Source organism: Leuresthes tenuis, unplaced genomic scaffold (assembly GCF_036924035.1).
Source record: "Leuresthes tenuis unplaced genomic scaffold, fLeuTen1.0.hap1 SCAF_17, whole genome shotgun sequence".
In the NCBI taxonomy this organism is placed as follows: domain Eukaryota; kingdom Metazoa; phylum Chordata; class Actinopteri; order Atheriniformes; family Atherinopsidae; genus Leuresthes; species Leuresthes tenuis.
In genome coordinates, this window is record NW_027325371.1 from 29,171,040 (window position 1) to 29,188,775 (window position 17,736).

The 17,736-nt window shown below is 43.6% G+C and overlaps 2 non-coding genes across 2 annotated transcripts; both read right to left on the reverse strand.

The window, feature by feature from the left end:
* Positions 1-3,245: 3,245 nt before the first annotated feature.
* LOC140274301 (U2 spliceosomal RNA) lies at positions 3,246-3,429 on the reverse strand. The gene has a single exon (XR_011908267.1). It is a non-coding gene; the product is annotated as a U2 spliceosomal RNA (small nuclear RNA).
* Positions 3,430-3,737: 308 nt separating this feature from the next.
* Positions 3,738-3,851, reverse strand: LOC140274169 (U5 spliceosomal RNA). Its single transcript, XR_011908146.1, has one exon. It is a non-coding gene; the product is annotated as a U5 spliceosomal RNA (small nuclear RNA).
* Positions 3,852-17,736: the final 13,885 nt, after the last annotated feature.

The window sequence follows — 17,736 nt, forward strand, 5'->3', positions numbered from 1 at the left end:
AAGCCCTTTCTGTCTGTGCAAAAGAAATCTTCTTACTGTGCAGAGTGACTTCTCTGAGTAGAGTCGCCTTACTTGTTGCGACTGTGCCGATGTTCGAAGCTGGAGTGCAAAGTTGTTGCTTGAATGGTGCTTGCTGGAGCGTGCGGGAGTGCAAAGTTATACCATTTAAAAGGGCTGAAGAGTGCTCAGTGCAGTGGTTGGGCGACACTCTGGCCACCTTGAAAACCGAGGTTACATCCACTACCAGGGGCAGCCCAAGTTCTGCCGCAAGTGTGGTGAGCATGGGCACCTGGTTGAGGCTTGTACCAAGGTGTTATGTGGGAAGAGCAGAGAAATTGGGCAAACTTTTGGAGAGTGTCCAAATGGCAGGAAATGTAATCTCTGTGGAGAATTAAATCACCTCTTCAGAGATTGCCCTAAATCTTTTGCCAACAAATTAAAGACGGTAAAGCCACAGTCAAGCCAACAAAGAGAAGGACCAAAGGTGGCAGTTGGTGAACAAAGTGAAGAGGTTGACCAAATAAATTCAAACTTCCCGCCAAAAGCTTGGATTGGAAGTGAGGAGCAAAAAGGGGAGGGGCCTGTAGAGGCCTCACCACTCAGTGTTGAAGTCTGTGAGAATTCAAAGGCAGAGGGTGGAGCTACGCTAAATGAGGAGGAAGAGCAGACAGGGGAGTCTAGTGAAGATACTCACCTCCCCGAAGGTCAACAGCCGAAGAGGACGGCATCTGAGCCTCTGATTCCCCAGTGGTATCAGAGAAGAGGGGAAGGGTTAGGTCCCTTTCAGACAGTTCTTCAGTGGAAGAACCTAGAGTCTTCCCCTCCGACTCACCAAATGAGGTCTCCTTTTTAACTTCAGCTCTGCAATCAACCCCCAGGGACTCAAAGTTAAATGCAACATTGCGTCAGAGGCCAACACCGAGAGTCCGAAAAGGAAATATAGATCACCCTACTCACTTTTCACCTAAAGAAATGAAGGAAGAGCTAGTTTCCCAAGAAATAACCTGTGTGTAATTTGTTTTGATAACTTAGAAAAACGAAAATGACATACCTACTTTCCTTTATGCTTTTAATGGTTCTCACCTTCTCAACACTAAATGTGAGAAGTGTGAAATCAAAGACAAGAGCCCAGAGTATTTTATCCTTCTTAGACTCCATAAAATCAGATGTGTTTTTAATAAAAGAATGTGGACTACCTTTTTTAAAAAACCATAGACAATGGGAGGAAATGTGGCCCCATTTATCGATATGGAGTGGCTCAAATCAAAATAAAAATGATGGTGTGGCCATTCTAATTAAAAATCTGCATGTTCTGGTGAAAGGTAGCACAGTGGTGAGAGACGGACGGGCACTTTTAGCACACTTGAATTTTATGGGGCAAGACTTTAACCTCTTAAATATTCATGGTTTCAATGGAAAAAATGAAAGGTATGACCTTTTAGAAGATATACAGCTTTACATGCTAGGGCAAGTACCTTTAGTTGTAGGAGGGGATTTTAACTGTATCTTGAGCAGGAAAGATAGAAAAAGAGCAGGGGTAGATTTTAAAGTGGATAAGACTTCGATTTTACTTCAGGGCATATGCAGGGATTTTAAGCTTACTGACTGTTTTAAAACCATGCATCCCAGAGAGGAGGGCTTCACCTGGTTTAGTCATGATGGCACCAGAGCCTCTCGCATTGATTATTTCTTTACTAGAGATTGCCCACCCACTGATGTTAGATTAACCCCTGTTTTCTTTTCAGACCACCTTATGCTCTCCTGCACCCTTTCACCCCCTTCTGGTGTGACGGTAGGAAGTGGTCTGTGGAAACTCAACTGTTCCCTGTTGGAGGATGAAATCATAGTCAGTCAGTACAGGGAATGTTATAAAGAGTGGCAGACCCTTCAAGACCTCTACGAAACACATGCACAATGGTGGGAAATGGTGAAGGAAACGACCCAGACTTTTTTTAAACAGCAAGGTAAACGTAAAAAAAGGAAAGACAATAGATGTATGATGGGACTACATAAACGCTTACAGCGCTACTTTAAACTAAATCAGTGTGGCATAGACTTTAAAGAAGAAATCAAAGATGTCAAAAAGGAAATGTCAGTTTTAGCAGAAATAAAGAGTAAAGGAATTTTTGTAAGAAGCAGGGAGCAGGAAATTGAGGAAGGTGAAAAAGAAAGAAAGTTATAAATAAAAAGGAGTGTATTCAAAATCTAAAAAGAGAAGATGGGTTTTTAACAAAATCCACACAAGAGATGATTGAAACTGTACATACCTTTTATAGTAACATGTACAAAGAGAAACCAGTGCACTTGGAAACATCGGCAGAAATCTTAAAATTCGTTGACAAAACCGTAAAAGAGAATGCACACTTGACACAGAATTTTACTGCTTTAGAGTTAAAAAAATGCCTAACAGGTTTTAAGAGAAGTCGAGCTCCGGGTTTAGACGGGCTTCCTGCAGAATTCTATCTGACCTATTGGGACCTTTTATCATCAGACATTTTAGATGTTTTTAAAGATTTTGAAAAACTCGACCGACTGCCTGACAGTTTTAGAGTGGGAATAGTGACTCTACTTTATAAAAAAAATGATAAGACTGACCTAAAGAATTGGAGGCCCATCACACTTTTAAACTTTGACTGTAAACATTTTAGCAAGGTTTTAGCGACACGGATGTCCTCTGTTTTAGAGGAGGTAATTCACCCAGACCAAGCTTGTGCCATCTCAGGGAGACAACTCACCGACAGCCTCGTACTGATTCGAGACATCATTGATTACGCTAGAGACAGAAACACCCGGCTTGTCATCTTAAATTTAGACTTTGAAAAAGCATTTGATCGGGTCTCGCATCAATATCTCTTTCAGGTGTTGCAGCCATCGAAAAGGGCCCGATTGTTCCTACTTGGTGAGCTTTGCTTGGTTGAGACGCTTGCCCCCCCCCCCCTGCTCCTCGGCTGACCAAGTAGAAACAATCTATTCGATGGCTGCCTTGTCTTTTACTCTGTGCAAAAGACAAGGCAGCCACAAACACCACGGGAACACCGTATTGAGGCTTTGTTCTGACCACTCATTCGGTGTCGCGTTTCTTTCAAGCAATTCTCCCGGTTAGCCCGCACTCGGCTCGCTCCCAGAGCCGTGTTAAAGTCCACTTCGCATTCACTCTCTTTTCTCAGCAGATTAAAAGAAAGTTTCATCTTGGGCTCCCTGAAACTTCCATCCTGCACCGCTGTTTGCTTTTTCACAAGAGCAGAGGAGAGCGCACCGTTCCCAGCGGCACTGCAGTACCGGGTCGAGGCTTGGAGTGAACGGAGCAAGCTTCTTTTTCAACTCCTATTATTAAAAATCCATTTAATATGTTGTCCTCGTATAGAGGACATATTAAACTGATAAGAACAGATACTACACTTGATCTTAGCCAAAAGGCAGAGAAGCGATAACTATCCACTGTTTCAGGTCCGAGGGCCCTTGCTGGCACAATGCGCACTTGTAGCAGTGTTCTTTTTATGGCCATAGGTGGCCAGAGTGTCACGTTGCACCTCCGCCCACCCGCTGCACTGAGCACTCTTCAGCCCTTTTAAATGGTATAACTTTGCACTCCCGCATGCTCCAGCAAGCACCATTCAAGCAACAACTTTGCACTCCAGCTTCGAACATCGGCACAGTCGCAACAAGTAAGGCGACTCTACTCAGAGAAGTCACTCTGCAAAGTAGCAAGATTTCTTTTGCACAGACAGAAAGGGCTTCACCCGCAAAGGTAAAGCCTGCCAATAATAGAAACAACTCATTAGTGCTGCTCTCCACGGAAGTCTTTAGTAAAAGGCGAAAGACTTGTATGTTATGAAGAGAAACCAGAGTACGATTATGCGTCACTGCGGGAGCAGGGCATCAGGCGTGGTGAGCTTTGCTTGGTTGAGACGCTTGCCCCCCCCCCCCCCCCCCTTGCTCCTCGGCTGACCAAGTAGGAACAATCGGGCCCTCTTCGATGGCTGCCTTGTCTTTTACTCTATGCAAAAGACAAGGCAGCAACAAAAACACCACGAGAATCCCGTATTGAGGCTTTGTTCTGACCGCTCATTCAGTGTCGCGTTTCTTTCAAGCAATTCTCCCGGTTAGCCGACACTCGGCTCGCTCCCATAGCCGTGTTAAAGTCTACTTCGCATTCACTCTCTTTTCTCTGCAGACTCTTGGGATTTTATCTATAAAATTAATTCCTTCACTCAAACTATGTTAAAACTGCTTTGTCGTTCATATTTACCATGTCTAGAAAGATTTAAACAAAAAAAACAACGTTGTACTTTGCAGTAAAAGAAAGAGCAAATCTAAAGTTTCAGGAATCCGAGAATAAGCTTACTTTCATGAGTGCTTCACGATTTCGGATTTTGCTATAAAATGAATTCCTTCACTCAAACTAAATTAAAACTGCTAAACCGCTAATCTGTTACATGTAAGGCAGATGTCAAATTCACCGAAATAGGATCTAAGGGTATTCGGCCAATCGAGCTGTAGCAGCTTCGGTAAAAGAGTATAAGTTGAAGAGTTTGTGAATAAAGGTGTGCGCACACATAGTGAGCTGTAGGAAAATAGGCAGGGAGCAATGCCGGCTGGGGTATATGTTCTTGTATGTTGTCTGACTGTTTGATTTGAATGTGTTGTGTAAGTGTCCTGTTGAATGTTTGGGCTTTGACACTTCACTGTGGTTGTTAACTGTGTGGTGTGTCCTGAAATGTTATATGTTTGGGCTGTGTGACATGCTTAATGCTTGTCAGTAGCTACCCACTTATTCATATATAGCAACTGACAACATAAGAAGTCTGGACATACTTTGATAGTAGTTGTAGAAGTATCCTTATTGATAATAGATAAACTAATTCATAGTGATAGAACAGTAGATGAACAGGTGCCTGCACGTCTCACGAAAATAAAATGGGTGTATGATTGCTGACGGCAGAGCAATACTGCCAAACTTATGAGTGCTTGTGGCAAACTTGATTCAGTGTCTTGACGTGTATACGCTGTTTCGCTGACTTGATTGTCACAAGAAACAAAGTGTGTTTGATAAGATCCGACCATTTTATTACGGGAGGATCAGTATGTATGGATTCTGATGTGACTGATAAACCCATTCGTATCTTAAGCATAATCTAATACGTGAGACAACGCCCTGGCACACAATCAAAAAAAAAAAGAGAGAGCGTTTTTGTGTCCCCACAGTCCATGATGTAGAAAAGAGAGAAAAAAGCCTTTCTGATTTGGTGTGTGTGCTCATAGTGCAGAGTGTAGAGAAAAGAGAGAAAAGAAAGCCGTTTTGGTGTCACGGGTGTTGTGACTTACACACACACATTTCTGAATTGAGAAAAGAAATTATTTTAGAGGAAGCAGTAGAGTTTAGATCCCACATTTGTTGATAGGCATTCATTTATTTCTTCACTTCTGATGAAGTTTCAACAATAAACAACAAACTTTGTATTATGAGAAAGAACCAGACTCATTCTTCAGGAATCCGAAAATAAGCACGAATTCGGATTCTCCTATAAAACGAATTAATTAACTCAAACCAAGTTAAGACTGCTTTGTCCTTCATATTTATTCATGTCTAATCAAGTTTCAACGATAAACAACGTTGTACTTTGTAGAATGAGAAAGAACTTCTTCAGCAATAAGCATCTCTCGACATATGACGAAATACAGATTTTGCTATAAAATTAATTTCTTCTATCAGCGTGACTTAAAACTGTTTGTCCTCCTTATTTATCCACTTCAAATCAAGTTTCAACAATTAAAAAAAATTGTAGTTTGAGAAAGAACAACTTAATCTTCAGCAATCAGTATAAAAAGAGGGTAACAAAAGGTGCAAATGCCATCCATACATCACTAAAAGGTGGAGCGGAAGTATTCAGCGTCAAGTAGGTGTGAATGTTCGACCAAAATTTGTAAAAAGTGAGTAAGAAAAGGTTCGAATGCCCGACTAAATATTAACAAAAGCGGGAGGAGAGGTCTTCGGATGAGAGTGGGTGAGAATTTCCTACCATACAAGTATGGTGGAGAGGAAGCTGTGATTGGCCGACAATAGTAAAAAGCAGGTGAGAAAAGGTGCGAATGTCAAAACATACATGATCAAAACAGGGAGCGGAGGTGTTTGGCTGCGACAAGGTGTGAATGTCTACCCATAATTAATGAAAAACGGGCAACAAGTAGGTTCGAATGCCCAACCATACATCATCAAAAGCAGGAGTGGATGTGTTCGGCTTCAAGAAGGTATGAATGTCCATCAATAATTGCTATAAAACATGAAAGAAAATTTTCGAATATCAAACCGCACATAATCGTAAGCGGGAGAGGAGGTGTTCCGCTGCAAGAAGGTGTGAATATCCACCCATAATTACTGAAAAATGGGTAAGAAAAGGTGCGAATGCCCAACCATACATCATCAAAAGCAGGAGTGGATGTGTTCGGCTACAAGAAGGTTTGAATGTCCGACCATAGTTTGTAAAAAGCGGGTAAGAACAGGTTTGTATGCCCGACTGTACACAATCAAAAGAGGGAGCGGAGTTGTTCAGCTACAAGAAGGTGTGAAAGTCCGACCATGGTTTGTAAAAAGCGGGTAAGAACAGGTTCGTATGCCCGAATATACACCATCAAATGCGGGAGCGGAGGTGTTCGGCTGTGAGTAGGTGTGAATCTCCGACCATAATTGCTGAAAAATGTGTTAGAAAAGGTAAGAATGCCGGTCCATACATCATCAAAAGCGGGAGAGGTGGTGTTCGGCTGCAAGTAGGTGTGAATGTCCAGCCATAATTACTCACAAATGGGTAAGAAAAGGTAGTATTGCCAGACCATACATCATCAAAACAGGGAGCGGAGGTGGTTAAGCTGCAAGAAGGTGTTAATGTCCGACTAAAGTTTGTAAAAAGCGGGTAAGAAAAGGTGCGAATGCCCGACAATGTATGATCAAAAGAGGGAGCGGAGGTTTTCGGCTGAAAGAAGGTCTGAATGTCCAACCATAATTTGTAAAAACCGGGGAAGAAAAGGCTCGAAAGCCCGACTATACACCATCAAAAGCTGGAGCGGAGGTGTTCAGCTGCAAGAAGGTCTGAATGTCCATCAATAATTGCTAGAAAACATGAAAGAGAATTTTCGAATATCAAACCGCACATGATAATAAGCGGGAGAGGAGGTGTTCAGTTGCAAGAAGGTGTGAATGTCCACCCATAATTACTGAAAAATGGGTAAGAAAAGGTGCGAATTCCCAACCATACATCATCAAATGCACGAGTGGATGTGTTCGGCTACAAGAAGGTTTGAATGTCCGACCATAGTTTGTAAAAAGCGGGTAAGAAAAGGTTCGAATGCCCAAACATACACCATCAAAAGAGGGAGCGGAGGTGTTCCGCTGTAAGAAGGTGTGAATGTCCGACCATAGTTGGTAAAAAGCGGGTAAGAAAAGGTTAAAATACCCGACTGTACACAATCAATAGCGGGAGCGGAGTTGTTCGGCTACTAAAAGGTGTGAAAGTCCGACCCTGGTTTTAAAAAGCGGGTAAGAAAAGGTTCGAATGCCCGAACATACACCATCAAAAGAGGTAGCGGAGGTGTTCCGCTGTAAGACGGTGTGAATGTCCGATCATAGTTGGTAAAAAGCGGGTAAGAAAAGGTTAAAATACCCGACTGTACACAATCAAAAGAGGGAGCGGAGTTGTTCAGCTAAGAGAAGGTGTGAAAGTCCGACCATGGTTTGTAAAAAGCGGGTAAGAAAAGGTTCGTATGCCCGAATATACACTATCAAAACCGGAAGCGTAGGTGTTCGGCTGCAAGAAGGTGTGAACGTCCGACCAAAGTTTGTGAAAAAGCAGTTAAGAAAAGGTTCGAATATCTAACCAAACACAATCAAAAGCGGGAGCAGAGCTGTTCGACTGCAAGTAGGTGTGAATGTCAGAGAATAATTTGCAAAAAGCTGATGAGAAAGGGTGAGAAATCCCGACTATACACCACCAAATGCGGTAGCGGAGTTGTTCGGCTGTGAGTAGGTGTGATTCTCCAACCATAATTGCTGAAAAATGTGTTAGAAAAGGTAAGAATGCCGGTCCATACATCATCAAATGCGGGAGCGGAGGTGTTCGGCTGTGAGTAGGTGTGAATCTCCGACCATAATTGCTGAAAAATGTGTTAGAAAAGGTAAGAATGCCGGTCCATACATCATCAAAAGCGGGAGAGGTGGTGTTCGGCTGCAAGTAGGTGTGAATGTCCAGCCATAATTACTCACAAATGGGTAAGAAAAGGTAGTATTGCCAGACCATACATCATCAAAACAGGGAGCGGAGGTGGTTAAGCTGCAAGAAGGTGTTAATGTCCGACTAAAGTTTGTAAAAAGCGGGTAAGAAAAGGTGCGAATGCCCGACAATGTATGATCAAAAGAGGGAGCGGAGGTTTTCGGCTGAAAGAAGGTCTGAATGTCCAACCATAATTTGTAAAAACCGGGGAAGAAAAGGCTCGAAAGCCCGACTATACACCATCAAAAGCTGGAGCGGAGGTGTTCAGCTGCAAGAAGGTCTGAATGTCCATCAATAATTGCTAGAAAACATGAAAGAGAATTTTCGAATATCAAACCGCACATGATAATAAGCGGGAGAGGAGGTGTTCAGTTGCAAGAAGGTGTGAATGTCCACCCATAATTACTGAAAAATGGGTAAGAAAAGGTGCGAATTCCCAACCATACATCATCAAATGCACGAGTGGATGTGTTCGGCTACAAGAAGGTTTGAATGTCCGACCATAGTTTGTAAAAAGCGGGTAAGAAAAGGTTCGAATGCCCAAACATACACCATCAAAAGAGGGAGCGGAGGTGTTCCGCTGTAAGAAGGTGTGAATGTCCGACCATAGTTGGTAAAAAGCGGGTAAGAAAAGGTTAAAATACCCGACTGTACACAATCAATAGCGGGAGCGGAGTTGTTCGGCTACTAAAAGGTGTGAAAGTCCGACCCTGGTTTTAAAAAGCGGGTAAGAAAAGGTTCGAATGCCCGAACATACACCATCAAAAGAGGTAGCGGAGGTGTTCCGCTGTAAGACGGTGTGAATGTCCGATCATAGTTGGTAAAAAGCGGGTAAGAAAAGGTTAAAATACCCGACTGTACACAATCAAAAGAGGGAGCGGAGTTGTTCAGCTAAGAGAAGGTGTGAAAGTCCGACCATGGTTTGTAAAAAGCGGGTAAGAAAAGGTTCGTATGCCCGAATATACACTATCAAAACCGGAAGCGTAGGTGTTCGGCTGCAAGAAGGTGTGAACGTCCGACCAAAGTTTGTGAAAAAGCAGTTAAGAAAAGGTTCGAATATCTAACCAAACACAATCAAAAGCGGGAGCAGAGCTGTTCGACTGCAAGTAGGTGTGAATGTCAGAGAATAATTTGCAAAAAGCTGATGAGAAAGGGTGAGAAATCCCGACTATACACCACCAAATGCGGTAGCGGAGTTGTTCGGCTGTGAGTAGGTGTGATTCTCCAACCATAATTGCTGAAAAATGTGTTAGAAAAGGTAAGAATGCCGGTCCATACATCATCAAAAGCGGGAGAGGTGGTGTTCGGCTGCAAGTAGGTGTGAATGTCCATCAATAATTGCTTTAAAACATGAAAGAAAATTTTCGAATATCAATCCTTATATGATCATTAGCGGGAGAGGAGGTGTTCAGCTGCAAGAAGGTGTGAATATCCACCCATAATTACTGAAAAATGGGTAGGAAAAGATGCGAATGTCCAACCATAAATCATCAAAAGCAGGAGTGGAGTTGTTCAGCTACAAGAAGGTATGAAAGTCCAACCATGGTTTGTAAAAAGCGGGTAAGAGAAGGTTCGAATACCCGAGTATATACCATCAAAAGCGGAAGCGGAGGTGTTCGGCTGCAAGAAGGTGTGAACGTCTGACCAAAGTTTGTAAAAAGCAGTTAAGAAAAGGTTTGAATATCCAACCGAACATAATCAAAAGCAGGAGCAGAGCTGTTCGACTGCAAGACGGTGTGAACGTCCGACCAAAGTTTGTAAAAAGCAATTAAGAAAATGTTCGAATATCCAACGAAACATAATCAAAAGCGGGAGCAGAGCTGTTCGACTGCAAGTAGGTGTGAATATCAGATCATAATTTGCAAAAAGCTGTTGAGAAAGGGTGAGAATGCCCGACTATACACTATCAAATGTGGGAGCGGAGTTGTTCGGCTGTGAGTAGGTGTGATTCTACAACCATAATTGCTGAAAAATGTGTTAGAAAAGGTAAGAATGCCGGACCATATATCACCAAAAGCGGGAGAGGTTGTGTTCGGCTGCAAGTAGGTGTGAATGTCCAGCCATAATTACTCACAAACGGGTAAGAAAATGTACTATTGCCAGACCATATATGATCAAAACAGGGAGCGGAGGTGGTTCAGCTGCAAGAAGGTTTGAATGTCCGACTAAAGTTTGTAAAAAGCGGGTAAGACAAGGTGTGAATTCCCGACAATGTATGATCAAAAGAGGAGTGGAGGTTTTTGGCTGCAAGAAGGTCTGAATGTCCACCCATAATTACTGAAAAATGGGTAAGAAAAGGTGCGAAAGCCCAACCGCACATGATCATAAGTGGATGAGAAGGTGTTCGACTGCAAGTAGGTGTGAATGTAAGATCATAATTTGTAAAAAGCGGGTAAGAAAAGGTAAGAATGCCCAACCATAAATTATCAAAAGCGGCAGCAGAGTTTCGACTGGTATTTATCAATGTCTAGATAGATTTCAACAAAAAACAACGTTGTACTTTGCAGTAAAAGAAAGTGCAAATCAAAAGTTTTAGGAATCCGAGAATAAGCTTATTTTCATGAGTTCTGCACGATTTCGGATTTTATGTATAAAATGAATTCCTTCACGCAAACTAAGTTAACACTGCTTTGTCCTTCATATGTACCCATTTCTACATATATTTCAAGCATAAACTTCCTCATACTACCCTGAATGAGAAAGAGCCACACTTGTGATTAAGCCATACGCCCCTTTTGAGGAGTTCTGCATGGTTTGGGATTTTATCTATAAAATTAATTCCTTCACTCAAACTATGTTAAAACGGCTTTTACCTTCATATTTATCAATGTCTCGATAGATTTAAACAAAAAAACAACGTTGTACTTTGCAATAAAAGAAAGAGCAAATCAAAAGTTTTAGGAATCCGAGAATAAGCTTATTTTCATGAGTTCTGCACGATTTCTTATTTTATGTATAAAATGAATTCATTCACTCAAACCAAGTTAAAACTGCTTTTTCCTTCATATTTATCAATGTCTAGATCGACTTCAACAAAGAACAACATTGTATTTTGCAGTAGAAGAAAGAGCAAAACTGAAGGATCAGGAATCCGAGAATAAGCTTCTTTTCATACGTTCTGCATGATTTGGGATTTTATGTATAAAATGAATTCCTTCACTCAAACTAAGTTAACACTGCTTTGTCCTTCATATGTACCCATTTCTACATATATTTCAAGCATAAACTTCCTCATACTACCCTGAATGAGAAAGAGCCACACTTGTGATTAAGCCATACGCCCCTTTTGAGGAGTTCTGCATGATTTGGGATTTTATCTATAAAATCAATTCCTTCACTCAAACTATGTTAAAACGGCTTTTACCTTCATATTTATCAATGTCTCGATAGATTTAAACAAAAAAACAACGTTGTACTTTGCAGAAAGAGCAAAGAGCAAAACTGAAGGATCAGGAATCCGAGAATAAGCTTATTTTCTTATGGGCAAGTGGGAACTGCTTTGTCCTTCGTATTTATCAATGTGTAGATGGATTTCAACTTCTTCTACTGCAAAGTCCAATGTTTTTCTTTGTTGAAGTCGATCTAGACATTGATGAATATGGAAGGACAAAGCAGTTTTAACTTGGTTTGAGCAAAGCAATTCATTTTATAGCAAAATCCGAAATCGTGCAGAACTCATGAAAGCAGGCTTATACTCGGATTCCTGAAACTTTAGATTTGCTCTTTCTTTTACTGCAAAGTACAACGTTGTTTTTTTGTTTAAATCTTTCTAGACATGGTAAATATGAAGGACAAATCAGTTTTAACATAGTTTGAGTGAAGTAATGCATTTTATAAGCAAAATCCCAAATCATGCAAAACTCACGAAAAGCTTTTTCTCGCTTTTCACTGCTTTTTACAAACTTTGGTCGGACGTTCACACCTTCTTGCATCCGAACACCTCCGCTTCCGCTTTTGATGATGTATATTCGGGCATTCGAACCTTTTATTACCCGCTTTTTACAAACCATTGTTGGACTTTCACACCTTCTTGCAGCCGAACACCACCTCTCCCGCTTTTGATGATGTATGGTCCAGTATTCTTACCTTTTCTAACACATTTTTCAGCAATTATGGTCGGACATTCACACCTACTCACAGCTGGACACCTCCGCTCCCGCTTTTGATCATACAATGTCGGGACATCGCTCCTTGTCTTACCAGCTTTTTACAAACTTTAGTCGAACATTCACACCTTCTTGCAGCTGAACACCTCCGCTCCCGCTTTTGATGATGTATAGTCGGGCTTTCGAGCGTTTTCTTACCCGGTTTTTACAAATTATGGTTGGACATTCAGACCTTGCAGCCGAACACCTCCGCTCTCTCTTTTGATCATACATTGTCGGGCATTCGCACCTTGTCTTACCCGCTTTTTACAAACTATAGTCAGACATTCACACCTTGCAGCTGAACCTCCGCTCCCTGTTTTGATCATGTATGGTCTGGCAATACTACCTTTTCTTCCCCCGTTTGTGAGTAATTATGGCTGGACATTCACACCTACTTGCAGTCGAACAGCTCTGCTCCCGCTTTTGATTATGTTTGGTTGGATATTCGAACCTTTTCTTAACTGCTTTTTACAAACAATGGTCGTACTTTCACACCGTCTTGTAGCCGAACAACTCCGCTCCCGCTATTGATTTTGTACAGTCGGGTATTTTAACCTTTTCTTACCCGCTTTTTACCAACTATGGTCGGACATTCACACCGTCTTACAGCGGAACACCTCCGCTCCCGCTTTTTATGGTGTATAGTCGGGCATTTGAACCTTTTCTTACCCGCTATTTACAAACTATGGTAGGACATTCAAACTTTCGTGTATCCGAAAACCTCCGCTCTCTCTTTTGATCATACATTGTCGGACATTCGCACCTTTTCTTACCGGCTTTTTACAAACCATGGTCGGACTGTCACACCTTCTTGTAGCCGAACACATCCGCTCCCGCTATTGATTGTGTACAGTCGGGTATATTAACCTTTTCTTACCCGCTTTTTACCAAGTATGGTTGGACATTCACACCTTCGTACAGCGGAACACCTCCGCTCCCTCTTTTGATGGTGTATGTTCGGGCATTCAAACCTTTTCTTACCCGCTTTTTCCAAACTATGGTCGGCTATTCACAGCTTCCTCTCCACCCACCATACTTGTATGGTGGGATATTCACACCCACTTGCATCCGAAGACCTCCGCCCCAAATTTTGTTGATATTTAGTCGGACATTCGCACCTTACCCGCTTTTGGCAAACTATGGCCTTCTTGCAGCCAAACAACTCTGATCTTGCTTTTGATGATGTAAGGTTGGGCATTCAGACCTTGCTTCACCTGCTTTTCACCAAATATAGTCGGACATTCACACCTTCTTGCAGCCGAACACTTCCGCTCCACCTTTTAGTGTTCTATCACACCTTTTTTTTCACCGCATTTTATACATTATGGTTGTAAATTTTCAACCACTCTCATCCGAAGACCTCTCCTCCCGCTTTTGTTAATATATTTGAACTTTAGTTTGACATTCAAACCTTCTTGCAGCTGAACCACCTCCGCTCCCTGTTTTGATCATATATGGTCTGGCTACTACCTTTTCTTACCCAGTAATTATGGCTGGACATTCACACCTACTTGCAGTCGAACACAACCTCTCTCGCTTTTGATGATGTATGGACCGGCATTTTTACCTTTTCTAACACATTTTTCAGCAATTATGGTCGGAGATTCACACCTACTCACAGCCGAACAACTCCGCTCCCGCATTTGATGATGTATAGTCGGGCATTCTCACCCTTTCTCATCAGCTTTTTGCAAATTATGATCTGACATTCACACCTACTTGCAGTCGAACAGCTCTGCTCCCGCTTTTGATTATGTTTGGTTGGATATTCGAACCTTTTCTTAACTTCTTTTTACATATTTTGGTTGGACGTTCACACCTTCTTGTAGCCGAACACTTCCACTCCTGCTTTTGATGATGTATGGTTGGGCATTCACACCTTTTTTTTGCCCATTTTTCAGGAATTATGGGTGGACATTCACACCTTGCAGCTGAACACCTGTCTTACCCGCTTTTTACAAACTTTAGTCAGAAATTCACACCCTGCAGCTGAACCACCTCCACTCCCTGTTTTGATCATGTATGGTCTGGCAATACTACCTTTTCTTACCCATTTGTGAGTAATTATGGCTGGACATTCACACCTACTTGCAGCCGAACACCACCTCTCCGAGCTTTTGATGATGTATTGTCCGGCATTCTAGTCTTTTCTAACACATTTTTCAGCAATTATGGTCGGACATTCACACCTACTCACAGCCGAACACTTCCGCTCCCGCAATTGATTGTGTACAGTCGGGTATGTCAACCTTTTCTTACCTGCTTTTTACCAACTATGGTCGGACATTCACACCGTCTTACAGCGGAACCCCTCCGCTCCCTCTTTTGATCATACATTGTCGCGCATTCGCACCTTGTCTTACCCGCTTTTTATAAACTTTAGTCAGACATTCAGACCTTGCGGCTGAACCACCTCCGCTCCCTGTTTTGATCGTGTATGGTCTGGCAAAACTACCTTTTCTTACCCGTTTGTGAGTAATTATGGCTGGACATTCACACCTACTTGCAGCCGAACACCACCTCTCCCAGCTTTTGATGATTTATTGTCCGGCATTCTAGTCTTTTCTAACACATTTTTCAGCAATTATGGTCGGACATTCACACCTACTCACAGCCGAACACTTCCGCTCCCGCAATTGATTGTGTACAGTCGGGTATGTCAACCTTTTCTTACCTGCTTTTTACCAACTATGGTCGGACATTCACACCGTCTTACAGCGGAACCCCTCCGCTCCCTCTTTTGATCATACATTGTCGCGCATTCGCACCTTGTCTTACCCGCTTTTTATAAACTTTAGTCAGACATTCAGACCTTGCGGCTGAACCACCTCCGCTCCCTGTTTTGATCGTGTATGGTCTGGCAAAACTACCTTTTCTTACCCGTTTGTGAGTAATTATGGCTGGACATTCACACCTACTTGCAGCCGAACACAACCTCTCTCGCTTTTGATGATGTATGGACCGGCATTCTTACCTTTTCTAACACATTTTTCAGCAATTATGGTCGGAGATTCACACCTACTCACAGCCGAACAACTCCGCTCCCGCATTTGATGGTGTATAGTCGGGCATTCTCACCCTTTCTCATCAGCTTTTTGCAAATTATGATCTTACATTCACACCTACTTGCAGTCGAACAGCTCTGCTCCCGCTTTTGATTATGTTTGGTTGGATATTCGAACCTTTTCTTAACTGCTTTTTAAAAACTTTGGTCAGACGTTCACACCTTCTTGCAGCCGAAAACCTCCGCTCCCTCTTTTGATCATACATTGTCGGGAATTCGCACTTTGTCTTACCCGCTATTTACAAACTTTAGTCAGAAATTCACACCCTGCAGCTGAACAACCTCCGCTCCCTGTTTTGATCATGTATGGTCTGGCGGGTAAGCGGGTCGGCTACTGACCTGGAGCCTTGGCGTAGTGAGAGCAGTCGGTTGCCCGCCTCTTTACCACGAACAGGATGGTCGAAGACCCCTCTCATCTCCACCACGAACCGCCGGTAGGAGGAGCAGAGCTGGGGGTTGCCCTCCCACATAGCCAGCGCCCAAGAACCCAAGAACATTCCTCCGGCCCATAACTCTCCCAGTCAACCAAATACTGGAAACCCCTGCCTCGACGTCTGACATTCAGAATCCGATTAATTGAGTAAGCAGGATGGCCATCCACGACCAGGGGGGGGAGGAGGAGGTTCAGCTGGAGGACCAAGTGCACAAGAGGTGACTGGCTTTAAGAGGGACACATGAAACGTGGGGTGTACCTTAAGGGAGTCTGGGAGCTTAAGGCGCACAGCCGAGGGATTAATGATTCTGACCGCTGGAAAAGGACCAATGAAACGAGGGGACAGCTTACGGGATTCTACCTGCAAAGGCAGGTCCCTGGTGGATAACCACACCATCTGCCCAGGCTGATAATTAGGAGCGGGCGAACGCCTACACTCTGCGAACTCGTCGCAAGTGTTCCTGAACAGAAGGGACGGACACATCATCCTCCTGGGAAGGGAACAAAGGGGGTTGAAAACCATACATTACCATGAATGGCGACATACCAGTAGCAGATGTGGAGAGACTGTTATGAGCATACTCCACCCACGGTAGCTGAACACTCCAGGAGGATGGGTTACGTGCACACACACATCTTAAAGCGGCCTCCAGGTCTTGGTTGGCCCGTTCTGTCTGGCCGTTCGACTGAGGATGGTACCCAGACGATAGACTAACCCTCGCCCCCAATGCGCCACAGAATGCTCGCCAAACCTGGGAAAAAAACTGGGGTCCCCGATCAGAAACGATGTCCATGGGGATACCATGGTGACGAAAAACATGATGAACCAAGAGTTCAGCAGTCTCCAGAGCAGAAGGGAGCTTCGACAGTGGTACAAAATGCACAGCCTTAGAAAAACGATCGACAATAGTAAGGATGACAGAGTTACCTGCAGAAGGAGGTAGACCAGAGACAAAATCCTACGCGATGTGAGGGAATGGGGAGAGGGTTCAGCAAGCAAGCGGGCCGTTGGTGCGAGGCCTTCCCTCGGGCACAGACAGAGCACGCTGCCACAAACTGATTGGTGTCACAGACCAGCGTGGGCCACCAGGACCGCTGTCGAATAAGCTCAAGTGTGCGTGCCGCCCCAGGATGGCAGGCCAATCTGGAGGAGTGCCCCCACTGCAGCACCTGAGACCTAACGTTCTCGGGAACGAACAAAGAGTTAGGTGGTCCGATCTCTGGACGGGGACAACGGGAAAGGGCCCTCTTAACCTGCTGCTCAACCTCCCAATGGACCGCTCCCACAAAACAGCTTGGAGGGAGCACAGGCTCAGAGGGATCAGTCAATGGCTGTCTCTCTGTCTGACGGGAAAGGGCATCAGGCTTTAAATTATGGGAACCAGGTCTATAAGAGAGAGTAAAATTAAATCTGCCTAAAAAAGTGCCCATCTGGCCTGTCGAGAATTGAGACGTTTGGCTTGCTGAAGGTAGGCCAAGTTCTTATGGTCCGTCCAAACCACAAATGGAATTTCTGCTCCCTCCAGCCAGTGTCTCCACTCCTCTAATGCCAGAACGACTGCTAAAAGCTCCCGGTTACCCACATCATAGTTGGGCTCAGCTGGAGACAGCCGGCGAGAAAAATAAGCACACGGATGCAACTTCTGTTGTGAGATCTGCGAAAGCACTGCTCCCACACCACTGTCAGAGGCATCCACCTCCACTACGAACTGCTTAGAGGTATCAGGGTGGATGAGAACAGGCGCAGAGGAAAACAGCTCTTTAAGTCTTGAGAATGCCTGGGCAGCTTCAGAGGTCCAGGTAAAAGGGCTGGAGGTGGAGGTAAGTTGG